Genomic DNA, 14,071 nt, shown 5'->3' on the forward strand with positions numbered 1-14,071 from the left:
TAGAAACAAATTGCTGGATGCTCCCCTTAGTGTTCACAACTCTTATTCACTCAACCATCATACAATTCACAAAAATACAATTTTTTTTTTATATTATCTATCTACTACTAAACACAACATGCATGTGACTAAGCTAACAATTAAGTTGTACAAACAAATTGTATGAAACATCTACCTACAATGGTAACTCAAATCACTTATTAAGTAAATGTAAAAGATTGAAAGGAGTTTACCATGGTGGGGTGTCTCCCACCTAGCACTTTTAGTTTAGGTCCTTAAGTTGGACCTTTTGAGAAGCTTCTTGTCATGGTGGCTTATGCTTGTACTCATCCTTGAATCTCCAAGGATCTTTGCCTCTCAATTGGTTGACAGAATTTCCAACCATTTTTATTAAGCTTGGGTATAGTTCTACCCAAGATATAAGTCCCCATAGTTGATCTTCACGTATCGAACCGGGATCCCATATCTTATTTTCGCATCCATCCGTTAGTTGAATTTCATGATTTTGTCGGATGAGCGGATGGCATAAATGTGATTGACACAAAGAATTCTCTTTATTCCACCAATGCTTCCTTCTAGATCCATACAAAGTGATCCTTGTCCCAACATCATCTCTATACATTGAAGTCTTGACCTTAATGAGCTTAACACCTACTTTCCAACCACTACACAACTCATTCTTACTTTTAATTCCACAAAGAGTTCTAAGTTGACCATCATTTTCAATCAAACCATATTCAAGTGAGGAATTAAAGCTTAGAGATTGAGATGTTACCCACTTAAATGTTGTATTGGATGGTAGCTTGGGAAGGGAGGCTTCCCCACACTTAGACAATGCAAGGTCCACTTCCTTGTGCTTCTCTTTGATTGTTTCCACCTCTTCACCGGCTTCTTCAATTTCAACCTTTTCCCTTTTGATACATGGCTTGGTGTTGACATATTGTTTTATGGGAGGTGATTCAACTTTGGATAGGAATTCATCGATGAATGAATTCATCTCTTGATCAACCCCTTCATATTCTTCAATTTCAATATACACTGTGCCATTGTCGTCTTCCTTGGGAGGTTGTGCACACTCTTCTATAATTTCAACTCCATGTTCAATGGGAGAGGATTCCATTGTAGAGAGAAATTCATCCATGATTGAATCCATCTCTTGATAAGCCTCTTCTAAGTCTCCAATGATGGTATGCCTTGGAGGTTGCGCACCCTCCTCAACATCGATATCAAGCTTCTTGGAAGAGTGCTCCATGATGCTACATTCCCATGGACTTTCAACATCTCCTAAATCTTCAACCACTTCTTCCCTTTCTTCAATGATCATGGGCTTCTCCAATTGTTCCAATTTCTCCTTCATACTTTGCTCTTCTTTTGACTTTGCACATGGGGCTACGGAAGCACGTTGAGTGTTCAAGCATTGGTAGGCTAAGGTAGATACTACCTTGGTCAAGTTGGTCACCAACTCAAGTGTATCCCGCTTCATGGCTTCTTGTCCTTGAAGTAACAAAGTGAAAGGATCGTCTATTGGAGTTTGGGGTGAGTAAGAAGGTTCATTATTTTGGAGAGAGGGTTCATGGTAGGAAGGTGGTTCTTCTTGGTAAGGTTGTGGAGATTGTGTGTATTGAGGTAGTTTTTGGTAGTAATCTTGATAGGGTTGTGGTGGTTCTAAGGGTTCTTGCTCATAATGGTCATAAAGATATCGTATGGGTGATTGGTTGTATGATGGATATGGATCATAGGGAGGTGCTTGGTATGGAAAGGCTTGTGAGTATGGTTGAGGTTCATGTTGAGGATGAGATTCATAAGCATATGGTGGTGGTTCTCGAAAGTCACAAGGTGATTCACCATAGCCATTGGGTCGATATGCATCATAGGATGGCTCTTCTTCATAGTGCATTGGTGGGGGTTGTTGCCATGAAGATTGATCATATGCATATGGCTCCTCCCACCTTTGATTGTTCCATCCTTGATACACCTCTCCATTGAAGTTCTCATCACCTACAACATAATTGTAATCACACTCATAGCCAAAGTGAGAATTCATAGTGGAAAGGCAAAAATAAAACTAACAAAATCTAGAAAATAAGCAAAAGACAACTATTCACACTATTCACATATGTACAATAACCAATAACATAACACCATTGCAACTCCCCGGCAACGGCGCCATTTTGACGATTGGATTTTTGACGGTTTAGAATTTCACAAATGAATTCTCGTTGCAAGTATAGTTTCTAAACCAACACTAATCCTTTCATACAAAAGATTGTTTGTCACAAGTAACAAACCCCTAAATTTATAAACCGAAGTATTGAAACCTCGGGTCGTTCTCCCTAGGAATTACAATAAAGTGTCTTGTTATTGGTTGTGAGCTATTTTGGGGTTTTGGATAGGAAGCATGAAAAGTAAATGGTAAGAAAGTAAACTAACAACTATAAAAGGCTCTTGGCAAGGTATGAAAATTAGAAGTTCTATCCTAGTTATCCTTCTCAATTGTGATGAGAATTGTTCATTGCTACCACTTAGGTAACCCTTACTAAAGAAAGGAAAGTCAAGTGGATGAATTGACTTGAGCCACAAGTCCTAGCCAACTCCCAAGGAAAGACTAGATTTAGTGCACTCCAAACAAATTAGCAATCTCTCCAATTATCAATCAACAAAGGAATTAGATAACTCAAGTGTCACTAATTACTCTACCTAGGCCAAGAGGAACAAAATCTACACTATATCTAGAAGAGGCATTTCAACAAACACATAGAGTGCAATAAAAGTAAACAACATAAATTGCAAGAATTAAAGAGAGATCTAACTACAAAGGCAAGAGATTAACAAGGAAAAAGCAAAGAAGAACAATTATTATGAATTACCTCTTATTGAATTGAAAGAATGTAGAGGGAACAATACTAGATCTACAACAAAATGTAAGAACAACATAAAGGAAATTACAACAAAAGAGTAGAAGAAGATGAATCTAATCAACAAAGAATTGAAAGGTAGAAGTAGAAGAAAGCAAAGATTAAAACCTAGATCTAAGAACTAAACCTAATCCTAATCCTAATTCTAGAGAGAAGTGAGAGCTTCTCTCTCTAGAAAACTACTTCTAACTAAAACTATCTAACTAATGGTAATTAACCTCCCTTTCCCTCTTCATTCCTTGGCTCTTATATGCATTTTGGGGCCAAAGTTGGTTGCTGAAAACCTTCCAAAATCGCCAGGCACGTGTTACATAAATGAAGTCATGTGCCATCATCGGCGCGTGCGCGCATGGTACGCGTGCGCGTCCTTGGCTTGTTTCGCAATGTGCGCGCGAGCGCCTAGTGCGCGTACGCGTACATGGCCTGGATCAGCTCTTTTGGCTTTTAGTGCTTCTCTCCACTTGTATGCTTCCTTCCTTGCTTCCTTTGATCCATGTCTAGCCTATTTTAATCCTGGAATTACTAGCAAACACATCAAGGCATCTTATGGAATCAAAGAGAATTAGAATTCATCAAAATAAGGTTTAAAAGCATGTTTTTACACTTAGGCACAAATACGGGAGAGATAACAAAACCATGCTAATTTATAGGCTAAATGTGACAAAAGGTTATCAAAATACTCTAAATTCAATACAAGACAAAGCCTCAAATTGGGGTTTGTCAATGGTCAGTTGTGAGAATTGTCCTGCAAAGTTCATTATGGTTGGAAGCTTTAAGTTTAACTGCAAAGGTTGGTATAGAGCTCAATTGAATGGGTCTAGGAAGTTGTTTGGACGCTTCAGTGAGAATTCTGAAGCTGAACCACCTAGATGGAATCATGATAATCAACTTGAAGACGGGTGTAGAAATAAGATTTGGGATCCCGGAGGATATTGGATTTGCAAACATTGGTGGAGATTCCTGGATCAGTACAAGCATAAGCCACCATGACAAGGAGCTCGCCAAATGTCCAACTTAAGGACTTTAACTAAAAGTGCTAGGTGGGAGACAACCCACCATAGTATGATCGTCCCTTTTCAGTTTTAATTCTAATATGTTTTGTTTATTTTTGAATTTTTATTGAACCTGGAATCATGCATAGCATTCATATTAAGCATTGCACTCTGCATACTGCATAATCATAAAAAAAAATTTACGCACGCGACGCATCCGCGTCGTATGTGCATTAGGGAGAAAATAAATTGAACAGAGAGTCACGCGAGAGCGTGGTTGGAGGCGTGCCTTTGGCACAATTTGACCGACGCGACTGCGTCGCTCACGCGACCGCGTCATGTGGGAACTTTGGCCTCCCACGCGACCACGTCACCCACGCGGGCGCGTGCCATGAAAATCGACGTGAAAAGGATGCATAGCCAAAAGTTATGCTGGAGTGGTGTTGGACTGGTGCTGAAAGCACAACCTTACCACGCGGACGCATGGCTCACGCGTCCGCGTCATATCCCCTTATTGGCCACTCACGCGATCGCGTCGACTACGCAATCGCGTCACCCAAAATTTGGCAAAATAAGATTCTGAACAGAGAGTTGTGCGAGCGCGAGGCTGCCCTCGCGCCAGTAGCATAAAACGTGTCACGTGACCGATGCGACCGCGTCGATTAACTTCAAATGCAAGTCACGCGACCGCGTGCCCCACGCGACCGCGTGCCCCACGCGTCCGTGTCGCTTGCGCCGTACAGCTTATCCTAATTTTCCAAATATCTTATCTTTTCTTCCCCAATCCTAATTTTTTCCTCCCTCCTTTCTTACTCACTTCTTTCCCTTCTCATTCTTCTTCTCTTTCATTTTATCTATTTGCATATTTCATTCATTGCATTTTAATTTAGTGCATATTTTTCTTTTTTTTTCTAAATTTATTATTTTTCCTTTGGTGTTGATTTTCTTATTTAACTGTTGCATCTTTTCTGGTATAATTTTTAGTGACTTATTTTACAATGTTGGGTGATGCTCTTTTTCTGTCAATGTCAATCTTTTATGATACCTGTATTCCTTTTGCATTGACATGAACTTACATTGTCTTTCATTATCCACTCTCTTCTCCATTGTTGTACATTTTGTACCACTGGCATGCCATGGCTTCTATTGTTTTCTCACGTACATGTTGAAGCTTCCATGTAAATGAGACTCTTATCATTTGGCATTAACCCATCCATACTTCATTTATTTTCTTATCTTTATTTCTGGGTTACTTTTCTTCCCTTTTTCTTTCAGGATGGCCACCTGGAGGAGAACCGGAAGATGTTTACATGGGGAGACAAGACAAGTCCATCTGCACAATCTTTGGAGAGAAGCATCAGTTGGAACATACCGTCCACCTGCACATCTAAGCAGGCACCAAGGACGGTGCAATCTTTAAGTGTGGGGAGGTCGATACTGATCTCCATGGGTTAGTTATTCTCTTCTCAACACCAATATTCTATTTTTTTGTTTGTTCATTGCTGCATTGCATAATAGATTGCATGTGTAGTTGATTGTTTGCATTTAAGTACAACTTGGTTGAAAAATAATAAGTTTCTTTTAAAGACCCTATTTTTGAAAATTTTCATTAATTTAAATTAAAAAAATTTTTAAATTTTCTATGTGTTAAATTTGTTTGAAGATGTATTTGGAACATGGTTTTTGAGCCAAAGAACACACAACTTGTGAGGTTTGAGCTTATTTATATGGTTACATTATTTAACCATAAATTTTTATTCTTGTGTGTTTTCTTCTCTATGATTGTAATCTTTATTTTGTTCCAATCTATATGTCCAATATTTAGTGTATTTACATACTTGCATATGATTGAGGCCATTACTTGTTTTTGCTCACTTATCCCAAATAAAGCCTACCCTTTTATGTCACCCTTGTTAGCCACTTTGAGCTTTTTAATTCCCTTCTGTTCTATAACCACATCACTAGTCTTAAGCAGAAAAAACAAATTAAATATCCCAATTGAATCTTTGGTTAGCTTAAGATAGAGGTTGTGCATCAACTAAGTGTGGAAAAACTGTGGGAACATGGGTTAATAAGGGAATGTATCATGTTTCTAATTCTGAATATTGGGAAATTTGGGTATCTACTCATGTAAAACAGAAAATTAAAAAAATTCCATATGCATTGATATGGTATTTTAGTTTTTATGTCTCTATAAAAAAAAAGAAAAAAAAAAGAAAAGAAAAAAAAGAGAAAAAAATATATATAATATAGATAAATAAATAAGGGGACAAAATTACCCCAATGTTAAGTTAATAAAAGATCAATGCATATGTGACACAAATCAAAAGAAAAGTTGACACATGAGTATGTGATATAAAAGTAGGAATTATGGGTAGCTAGGCATGATTTTAGAAATTATATAGAATGTATGTATGTTAGGTGATAGCTCAGGTTACTCAAAGATTCAATTTATAGCTCACTTAGCCATACATATATCCTCACCCTTGCCTTGGCCCCATTACAACCTTGAAAAGACCTCATGATGTGTGCATGAGTATACTAAATATTTGTTGATTGGTTAGATGAAGAACAAAGTTTAGAAAGCATGACTAGAGAAGAGTAGAGTGATTGACCCTAGACACTTGAGAGACTAGAGTGATATACACTACCAGTAAGGGTTCAATGCTTGATTCTATGTTCCCTGCTTTTATGAGCCATCTTCTTACAAGTTTACTTGTTTTCACTGTATGATTTGAATTAGTGGAATTTGATTCATATTTGTTCTTGAAAGATTTATTTACTTTTTCACCAAGTAGGTAGAATCATCTTTGCATGTAGTTGCATTTACATTCATAGGTTGCATTGCATGAGTCTTGCCTTTCCCTACTCATTTATTTGGTCTCCTTGAGTTTAGCATGAGGACATGCTAATGTTTAAGTGTGGGGAGGTTGATAAACCACTATTTTATGGTTTACAATGTGTTTAATTGTGTGGTTTTATCATGGTCTTTACCCACTTATTCATATAATTAGCATGCATTTATATTTCCTTCCTAAAATTATTACATGATTGAAAATATGCTTCTTTGGTCTTAATTTAGCTAATCTTAATCCTCTCTTATTACCATTCGATGCCTTGATCTGTGTGTTAAGTGTTTCAGGCTTTATAGGGCATGAATGAGTGAGAGATTGGGAAGGAAGCTTGCAAAAATGGAAGGAACACAAGAAAGTGAGGAGATGACCAGCGAGAAGTGACGCGTATGCGTCAGCGACGCGACCGCGTGGAAGAAAGGAACTCGCAGTGACGCGGCCGCATGAGTGACGCGGACGCGCGGATTGGAAAAGTAGAAGCGAAGCGGAGGCATGGACGACGCGCCCGCATGGAAAAGAAAAATGCCGAATGACGCGTCCGCGTGACGTGCGCGATATGCAGAATTACAAAAGTTGCTGGCAGAGATTCTGGGCCGGATTTCAACCCAGTTTTCGGCCCAGAAACACAGATTAAAGTCAGGGAACATGCAGAGACTCATCAGGCTTTTATAACTCATAATTTTTAGTTTTAGATGTAGTTTTTAGAGAGAGAGGTTCTCTCCTCTCTCTTAGGATTAGGATTTATATTAGGATTAGGATTTCATCTTTTTCAATCACAGGTTCAATATTCCTTTTATTTATTTTCCCAATTTAATTTATGAACTCTTCCATGTTACATATGACTTTTCTTAATTAATGTTATTTGAGGTATTTCAGTTTATGATTGTTTTATTTATGAATGCTTTTAATTTAATTTAGATATTTTCTTCCTTTTGGCTTTGGTTAAGTAATTGGTAACGCTTGAGCTGTCAAATAAAGTAGTGGTTGAAATTGGGAGTTGCTCCAATAACTCTAGTTTTTCCATAGGAATTGACTAGAACCTAAGGATTAAGCTAATTAATCCACTTGAATTACCTTTATAGTTAGAGGTTAGCAAAGTGGGATTAAAATCTAATTCTCATCACAATTGATAAGGATAGGACTTCCAGTTCTGATACCTTGCCAAAAGTCTATTTTACACTTATTTATTTATTTTAATTGCCATTTAAATTACTCATCATACTTCTTCCTTACTTCCAAAACCCCCAATTTACAAGACTCATAACCAATAATTAGAACATACCTCCCTGCAATTCCTTGAGAAGACGACCCGAGGTTTAAATACTCGGTTATCAATTTTAAAGGGGTTTGTTACTTGTGACAACCAAATTTTTTGTAAGAAAGGTTGATTGCTTGGTTTAGAAACTATACTTGCAACGAGAATTTATTATAACTTCTAAACCATCAATCTTCAGTTCTTCAAGGATTCAGATTTTAGTCCACTTGGCAAAATACAATTCTACCTTGACCCTAACCCCATTACAACCCTTAAAAGTCCTCTTGATTTGTGTATTGATGCATTAAATTTTTGTTGATTGTTAGATGAAGAGCAAGCTATAGAAAGCAAGATTAGTAGAGAATTAAGAGAATTGACCCTAGACACTTGAGAGTTAGAGTGATATACACTACCAGTAAAGGTTGAGTGCTTAATTCTATGTTCCCTGCTTTCATGAGCTATTTTCTTTTTGCAAGTTATTTGTACTTTATTTTGTGATTTGAATTAGTGAAATCCAGTTTATATTTGTTCTTGAAAGATTTATTTACTTTTTCACCAAGTAGATAGAATCATTTTAGCATGTACTTGCATTCATATACATAGGTTGCATTTCATGAGTCTCACTTTCCCTTATTCATTCTCTTTGTCTCCTTGAGCTTAGCATGTGGACATGCTAATGTTTAAGTGTGGGGAGGTTGATAAACCACTATTTTATGGTTTATCTTGTGCTCAATTGAGTGGTTTTTATCAACTCTTTATCCACTTATTCATATGATTTGCATGGTTTTACAATTCCTTCCTGATTTTGTGCTATGATTGAAAACATGCTTCTTTGGACTTTAAATTTGCTATGTTTAAATCTCTCTTATTACCATTCGATGCCGTGATATGTGTGTTAAGTGATTTCAGAGATTACAGGGCAGGAATGGCTTAGAGAATGGAGAGGAAGCTTGCAAAAAGGGAAGGAGCACAGACAACCAGCGGACAGCGACGCGCATGCATGGCTGACGTGTGCGTGCAATTTGGACAAAAACACAGCGACGCGTATGCGTGCTTGACGCGTACGCGTGAATTAGAGTTCGCGCAAACGACGCGAGCGCGTGCCTGATGCGCACGCGTGGAGTGGAAAATCGTCAAACGACACGTACGCATGACCGACGCGTACGTGTGACATGTGTGATCTGCAGAAATTGCAGAATACGCTGTAGCTGATTTTGGGCCACGTTTTGACCCAGATTTCGGCCTAAAAACACAGATTAAAATCAGGGAACATGCATAGACTCAAGATATCAGATTTAGAATTCACTTTTCATAATTTAGATGTAGTTTTTAGAGAGGAGGTTCTCTCCTCTCTCTTAGGATTTAGGATTAGGATTCCTCTTAAAGGAATTAGGATTTCATCTTCTTCTCAATTTTCAGGTTCAATGTTCTTTTTATTCATTTTATCTTTTATTTTTCTATGAACTTTCCATGTTAGGATTGATTTTCTTAATTAATACACATTGAGGTATTTCAGAATTATGATTGCTTTCCTTTATTTATATAAATAATTTAGATTTTTCCTTTTTGGCTTTGGTTGATTAATTGGTGACTCTTGAGTTGTCAAACTCATAATGACTGATAATTGTTCTCTTTGCTGATCAATTTAGATTCCTATAACTCTAGTCTTTCTTCCGTGAGTGAAAATTGGCAAATTAAGAATTAATTGGAAAGATAGCGTTGTGAGTACAGTTCTTAACCAGCAAAAATCCACTCGTCAATTTAGAAAAGGGTTGTCACAAATTTTAGAAATAAAATACTGGGAGTATGAGTCCCAGGTTGTCTCCCAACGAGTTACAGGAAGATGTGCTATTTTATCAATCAGAGGTTTTCAAAAGGGGTTTTGAATTTGTTGAACAGAAAATTAAATTAGAGAATTTATATGATTTAAATAAAATCTTGACCGGGAGAAGATTAATCGGAAGTTCTATCCTTGTTAAAATTTTATCAAGAGAAATTAACAATTAGTCATTGTTTTAATTTAGTTAACCCTCAACGAATGAATGAAAGTCAACTCTTGGGAAGGATTAGAGTTAGTGATTAACAAGTCAACCAACAATAAACCGATTACAATTAAACTCTTGAGTATTCTAACTCAAGGTTCTCCTTTTAATCATCTCCCAATCAAGTTGGGAAACTACTCACTCATCATAATTATAGACTTCACAAAATCAATGGGGAAAATAAGAGAAGACATAATAAATAATAATAAAAGAGATTAATTAAGAGTAAAAGTAGTTCTGTATTAATAAACTGTGAAAATAATCTGGTGCACGAAATTGTGATCTCTACTTTTCACAACTCAAATAATCCCCGGTAATGGCTCCAAAAACTTGGTGCTCAATACCATGGTCTAAACATAATTTCACAACTTCGCACAACTAACCAGCAAGTGCACTGGGTCGTCCAAGTAATAAACCTTACGCGAGTAAGGGTTGATCCCATGGAAATTGTTGGTATGAAGCAAGCTATGGTCATCTTGTAAATCTCAGTCAGGTAGATTCAAATGGTTATGGATGATATATGAATAAAGCATAAAATAAAGATAAAGATACTTATGTAATTCTTTGGTGGGAATTTCAGATAAGCGTATGGAGATGCTTTGTCCCTTCCGTCTCTCTGCTTTCCTACTGTCTTCATCCAATCCTTCTTACTCCTTTCCATGGCAAGCTGTATGTTGGGCATCACTGTTGTCAGTGGCTACAATCCCGTCCTCTCAGTGAAAATGTTCAACGCGCTCTGTCACAGCACGGCTAATCATCTGTCGGTTCTCAATCAGGTTGGAATAGAATCCAGTGATTCTTTTGCGTCTGTCACTAACGCCCAGCCTTCAGGAGTTTGAAGCTCGTCACAGTCATTCAATCATTGAATCCTACTCAGAATACCACAGACAAGGTTTAGACCTTCCGGATTCTCTTGAATGCCGCCATCAATTCTAGCTTATATCACAAAGATTCTGATTAAGGAATCCAAGAGATATCCACTCCATCTAAGGTAGAACGGAGGTGGTTGTCAGGCACACGTTCATAGGTGAGAATGATGATGAGTGTCACGGATCATCACATTCATCAAGTTGAGGAATAAGTGATATCTTAGAACAAGAATAAGCTGAATTGAATAGAAGAACAATAGTAATTGCATTAATACTCGAGGTACAGCAGAGCTCCACACCTTAATCTATGGTGTGTAGAAACTCCACCGTTGAAAATACATAAGAACAAAATCTAGGCATGGCCGTGAGGCCAGCCCTCTGATCTAAGATAGCATAAGACTACTCAAAGATAGCTACCAAGATGAGAATACAATAGTAAAAGGTCCTATTTGTAGAGAACTAGTAGCCTAGGATTTACAAAGATGAGTAAATGACATAAAAATCCACTTCCGGGCCCACTTGGTGTGTGCTTGGGCTGAGCATTGAAGCATTTTCGTGTAAAGACTTCTCTTGGAGTTAAACGCCAGCTTTTGTGCCAGTTTGGGCGTTTAACTCCCATTCTTGTGCCAGTTTCGGCATTTAACGCCGGGCAGTTTTGAGCTGATTTGGAACGCCAATTTGGGCCATCAAATCTCGGGCAAAGTATGAACTATTATACATTTCTGGAAAGCCCAGGATGTCTACTTTCCATTGCAGTTGAGAGCGCGCCAATTGGACTTCTGTAGCTCTAGAAAATCCACTTCGAGTGCAGGGAGGTCAGAATCCAACAGCATCTGCAGTCCTTTTCATCCTCTGAATCAAATTTTTGCTCAGGTCCCTCGATTTCAGCCAGAAAATACCTGAAATCACAGAAAAACACACAAACTCATAGTAAAGTCCAAAAAAGTGAATTTTAACTAAAAACTAATAAAAATACAATGAAAAAACTAAAACATACTAAAAACAATGCCAAAAAGCGTATAAATTATCCGCTCATCACAACACCAAACTTAAATTATTGCTTGTCCCCAAGCAACTGAAAATCAAATAAGATAAAAAGAAGAGAATATGCAATGAATTCCAAAAACATCTATGAAGATCAGTATCAATTAGATGAGTGGGGCTTTTAGCTTTTTGCCTCTGAACAGTTTTGGCATCTCACTTTATCCTTTGAAATTCAGAATGATTGGCTTCTATAGGAACTCAGAATCCAGATAATGTTATTGATTCTCTTAGTTAAGTTTGATGATTCTTGAACATAGCTACTTTATGAGTCTTGGCCATGGCCCAAAGCACTCTGTCTTCCAGTATTACCACCGGATACATACATGCCACAGACACATAATTGGGTGAACCTTTTCAGATTGTGACTCAGCTTTGCTAGAGTTCCCAATTAGAGGTGTCCAGGGTTCTTAAGCACACTTTTTTTGCCTTGGATCACAACTTTATTATTTTTTTCTTTTTTTTTTGTTTTTTTCGTTTTTTTTTGTATTCACTGCTTTTTCTTGCTTCAAGAATCATTTTTATGATTTTTCAGATCCTCAGTAACATGTCTCCTTTTTCATCATTCTTTCAAGAGCCAATCATTCATGAACAACAAATTCAAAAGACATATGCACTGTTCATGCATACATTCAGAAACCAAAATATTGCCACCACATCAAAATAATTAATCTGTTATAAAATTCAAAATTCATGCAATTCTTCTCTTTTTCAATTAAGAACATTTTTCATTTAAGAAAAGTGATGGATTCATAGGACATTCATAACTTTAAGGCATAGACACTAAGACACTAATGATCATAAGACACAGACATAGATAAACATAAGCATGAAAATTTGAAAAACAGGAAAATAAAGAACAAGGAAATTAAAGAACGGGTCCACCTTAGTGATGGCGGCTTGTTCTTCCTCTTGAAGATCTTATGGAGTGCTTGAGCTCCTCAATGTCTCTTCCTTGCCTTTGTTGCTCCTCTCTCATGATTCTTTGATCTTCTCTAATTTCATGGAGGAGGATGGAATGTTCTTGGTGCTCCACCCTTAGTTGTCCCATGTTGGAACTCAATTCTCCTAAGGAGGTGTTGATTTGATCCCAATAGTTTTGTGGAGGAAAGTGCATCCCTTAAGGCATCTCAGGGATTTCATGATGAGTGGAATCTCTTGTTTGCTCCATCCTTTTCTGAGTGATGGGCTTGTCCTCATCAATGAGGATGTCTCCCTCTATGTCAATTCCAACTGAATAACAGAGGTGACAAATGAGATGAGGAAAGGCTAACCTTGCCAAGGTAGAGGACTTGTCCGCCACCTTATAAAGTTCTTGGGCTATAACCTCATGAACTTCTACTTCCTCTCCAATCATGATGCTATGAATCATGATGGCCCGGTCTATAGTAACTTCAGACCTGTTGCTAGTGGGAATGATTGAGCGTTGGATAAACTCCAACCATCCCCTAGCCACGGGCTTGAGGTCATGCCTTCTCAGTTGAATCGGCTTCCCTCTTGAATCTCTCTTCCATTGAGCACCCTCTTCACAAATATCTATGAGAACTTAGTCCAACCTTTGATCAAAGTTGACCCTTCTAGTGTAAGGGTGTTCATCTCCTTGCATCATGGGCAAGTTGAATGCTAACCTTACATTTTCCGAACTAAAATCTAAGCATTTCCCCCGAACCATTGTAAGCCAATTCTTTGGGTCCGGGTTCACACTTTGATCAGGGTTCTTGGTGATCCATACATTGGCATAGAACTCTTGAACCATTAAGATTCCGACTTATTGAATGGGGTTGGTAAGAACTTCCCAACCTCTTCTTCGGATCTCATGTCGGATCTCTGGATATTCTCTTTTTGAGTTTGAAAGGGACCTCGGGGATCACCTTCTTCATGGCCACAACTTCATAGAAGTGGTCTTGATGCACCCTTGAGATGAATCTCTCCATCTCCCATGACTCGGAGGAGGAGGCTTTTGCCTTCCCTTTTCTCTTTCTAGAGGTTTCTTCGGCCTTAGGTGCCATAAATGGTTATGGAAAAATAAAAAGCAATGCTTTTACCACACCAAACTTAGAAGGTTTGCTCGTCCTCGAGCAAAAGAAAAAAGAAGAGAGTAGAAG

Source organism: Arachis stenosperma, chromosome 2 (genome assembly GCF_014773155.1).
Source record: "Arachis stenosperma cultivar V10309 chromosome 2, arast.V10309.gnm1.PFL2, whole genome shotgun sequence".
Classification (NCBI taxonomy): Eukaryota; Viridiplantae; Streptophyta; class Magnoliopsida; order Fabales; family Fabaceae; genus Arachis; species Arachis stenosperma.